Below are 3955 nucleotides of genomic sequence, written 5' to 3' on the forward strand. Positions count from 1 at the left end.
GGTAAAACAAGTACAATCGACTCCACTCATGATTGACAATACCTCAGCAATAAAGTTGGCCAAGAACCCAAAGTTCCATGATCGAACGAAGCACATCAATACTAAATATCATCTGATTCGACATCATGTTGAGGCCAAAACAATCCATCTCCGTCATTGTTCCACTAATGAGCAAATTGCAGACATCTTCACCAAAGCGCTTGGAAGAGAAAAGCTTGAAATATTCAGAACGATGCTTGGACTCACCAACATCCCTTCAGATTAAGGGGGGGAATGTTGACACCTAATCATCAGGATTGGGTGAATAAGTGTAACTAATGTAAATAAATAATGGAAAATATTAAGAGTCACCGGGAGATAAAATGAACAGTCTCTCCCTTCATGTATATAATAAAGGCCAACCTGAATGAATAAAACGAATTAATTTTGAGGAGTTACTCCCTGGTCTGACATTAAATATAATCACAATTTTCTACAACGTTGACAACTACCATAAAATTTTGATAGTTGAGAAACAAAGTTGACAACTACCATAAAAACATAGAAAATTTTGATAGCCACGAGGCCTTAAATGCAAAGAGTGGAAGAAGAATAAGAAACATATAACAACAATTAGAAAATTTGAAGGGTTTTCCTCTTCTTATAATTCTATGAGTGAAATCAACTTTATGCCTGAAAATTTAAATGAAAGAGGTCTTAAATGGAAAGAGCGGAAGATGAATAAGACGCATACAACAACAATTAGAAGATTTGAGGTAAGACTCTTCCTCTTCTTATAATTCTATGAGTGAAATCAACTTTATGCTTCAAGATTTAAATGGAGGAGGTCTTAAATACAAAGAGTGGAAGAAGAATAAGAAGCATAAAACAACAATTACAAGATTTGAGGTAAGATTCCTCCTCTTCTTATAATTTTATGAGTGAAATCAATTTTATGCTTCAAGATTATAATTCTTAGTGTGCCTTTAGACCAAAGAGATAACCAGAAGCATAAGTATAAGATAGGGCCAAAACAGATCTTTCTAGGTGGAGAATGTTGCAGAGTCATTAGCATGAAGAGAAAAAAGCTTCACATCATCTATCACAGGACCACATAAGGAGCTCAAGTCATCACTCCTCATGTGATAATAACTACTGAAGAATGCAATGCGAGTCCTTGCAGAAATCGCAGTGAAAGTGAGGTTGCCCATCTTGAACCCTCCGGTGCCCTGCGATTCGTAGGGAACCTGCACAGTCTCTCTCCCCATGAACGCTCGACGATCATGGATCCATTGCACGTGTTGTTCCCATCTCCCACCAAGAAGCTCAGGACATACGCTTTCCCCGCCTCCGTCGTCACCATCTGTACAATGTTGCTCTCCTTCCCAGCCAGGAGCTCCATCGTTCTCTTCCCTTGGGGAATGGCATAGTGGAGGGTGTCGATATATTTGACTGCCTTGAGTGACTCCATTCTCCATCCCGGCAGTGGAGAATTGTCATCGTCGGTGTTAGGAGGCAAGAGGACTCCGGAAGATGAGTTGCAAAAGATTAGAGGCCCCTCTTCAATATCCCCATTCTTCACCAAGTTACCTATACATTAGTTAACACAAATATGACTCAACTATTAAACAGTATGCCTTTCTGAAAGAGTTTTTTATTGCGCAGTAAGCAATGGTAGTACTAGTGATTTGATTAACTAATTACCCCCAATGTAAGGAGGAGGAAAGAGCTCCTTGATGGAAATGTCGTGGATGAGAGGACCATAGGCAGGATCATCTTCCATGCCAGGATTGTGAACAATAACATCCACCATGTTGGAGGCTGCCTAGAATGCCCATGCATATGAATCCCACCCTGTGCTGCTATAAAGAGTCTGCATTGGCAGCTCCCCGGCATCAGGGGGAACAAAGACATTCAAGGTCTCCAATTGGGCGCAGGTTCGAGCCACGCTGAAGGTGAGCGAGTAGTAGGATCCTTTCTTTACCTCGATTTTTTGGGTCAGTTGTGCCTCGTTTCTGACCCTGGTAGCGTGAACTCCATTTGGCACTATTAGCAACATATCACCTTGCTTTTGCCCGGATGATATGTATTCCATGAATCCTCTGATCTGCCATAAGGGAATGGATTTCGAACCCATGACCATTGTGCCGTTCATGGCAGAGGGCTTCGGGGTGTATTCAAAATCCCCATTCGACAGCAAACCTGCGGAAATATACATTATAACAACCGTTCAATTCAATTCAATGTTAGTAATCAGTAATCTCATTTCAATTCAATATCAGTAATCTCAGAAACATGCAGAAAAAATGATTACCATCTCTACTGGGTATTGCTACACTCTGTTCCATGAGCCATAGCATCGTTAAGATATGAAAGATAGAGCCCAAAAAAATGGCAGATGTTCTCCCTTTGGACATCTTCAACCACAATCCCAGCCAAGCATGTCGTAACTTCAGAAATCACTCCTTACTGAAACTGTGTTGTCTACAGAAGACTGGCGTGGGATTTTATAGATTGCGGATCCATGAAATGAAAAAGGGATTGGGAAGAAGAGCAGCGAGGATGGGACACCAAGAAGTATGGATCATGGACAACAGTGCCTCAACGAATTGTCCTGGCATTGAATGAATCCAATCCTTGCTGGTTAAAATATAAACAATCCCAATCCTTACGTTTCTTCTATATTTATGACAGGCTGCCTTCAACGAGACTCCATACTTTCCAACAAAAAAATCTTGGGCAGAACACATGGGCATTGGATACATGAGATCCCACTTTCGAAACTACTAAAAGGTGACAGCAGAAAACGACAAGATTTTGTACTTAACTGAACATACATTTCCAATAGCTGGACAACATGAAAGTCAAACTAATTTAATTATGAGATGATGGACATACCATTATATATGTATATATATATATCTAGGAGTTGCCTAATTGAGTGGTGGTAAATTTGAATTGAAATTAATGTATAAAGTTTGTTTCATGATTGTGTGTCTTAGTTTAGACTTAGTTCTTATTTTTCATGAGATAGCTTTGATTTCCCTAAATTAAATATAAACTTTTTTTTTTCAATGGAATAAAAAGACATTGCTTGGGTAGTCTCCAGGTGTAGTTTGGCTCACCTGTGAGCTGCTAGTTTTAGTTTGCAAGTTTCATTCTAATTTGACTTTCCATTTTCTTATCATGGTATCAGAGCACAGAGAAGGAGCTCAGCGTGAGTTGGGTCTGTGGTAAGTTGAGCCTTTGTGGCTAAGTTGTAAGCTGTTAGTTTCAGTTTGCAAGTTTCATTCTAATTTGACTTTCCATTTTTTTATCATGGTATCAGAGTACAAAGAAGGAGCTCTGTGTGAGTTGAGCCTTTGTGGTTGAGAGCCTTGGTGGCTAAGATTGGAGAGCATGTAAGCCTCCTTTGCCCGAGACCAGATGTACCTATGTTGGTGGTTCAGTCCAATTTTTTTTTTTTGTATATTGAAGGTCATCTATCTGGATTTGGATCCGTAGCACCCAGATCTGGAGGTGGATCCATAGATTGACTGTTGGAGGATCTGGTGGTAGATCTGTAGATTGACTGTTGGAGGATATGGAGGTGGATTCGTAGATCCGCTGTTGGAGGATCTGGTGTTAGATCTGTAGATCAATTTCTAGATTACTGGATCTGTAGATTGGACCAGTGGATCTATTGATTAGACAAGATACTGGTGGTTCTCCTGAATTAAAAGCAGGACATTATTGAAATTGTTTTGTCACAATGAACAATCACATTGCAAAGCCATACCTTAATGAGAGGAATAAGCTAAATGGGTAAAACTACGCCAACTAGAAGTTCAAGTTGCATACATTTCTCAAGGGTTCTTGTGCATGGACAATTGCAAATGGAGATGAAGTAAAGCTGATTACAGCCGATGGTGCCACGACCGCATTAGATCAAGATTGAGAAAAGAGGGAAAATAAAGTGAAGGTGTTGTTGAAGATG

General features: G+C 39.9%; 1 pseudogene; it reads right to left on the minus strand.

Annotated features, from left to right (window-relative positions):
• Positions 1-1022: 1022 nt before the first annotated feature.
• Positions 1023-2149, minus strand: LOC149208067 (BIIDXI-like protein At5g11420 pseudogene; annotated as a pseudogene).
• Between the last annotated feature and the right edge of the window lie 1806 nt (positions 2150-3955).

The sequence above is a fragment of the Pinus tabuliformis genome, chromosome 1_2, assembly GCF_031772625.1.
Source record: "Pinus tabuliformis cultivar Carrire ecotype Pingquan chromosome 1_2, CPIR1, whole genome shotgun sequence".
NCBI lineage: Eukaryota > Viridiplantae > Streptophyta > Pinopsida > Pinales > Pinaceae > Pinus > Pinus tabuliformis.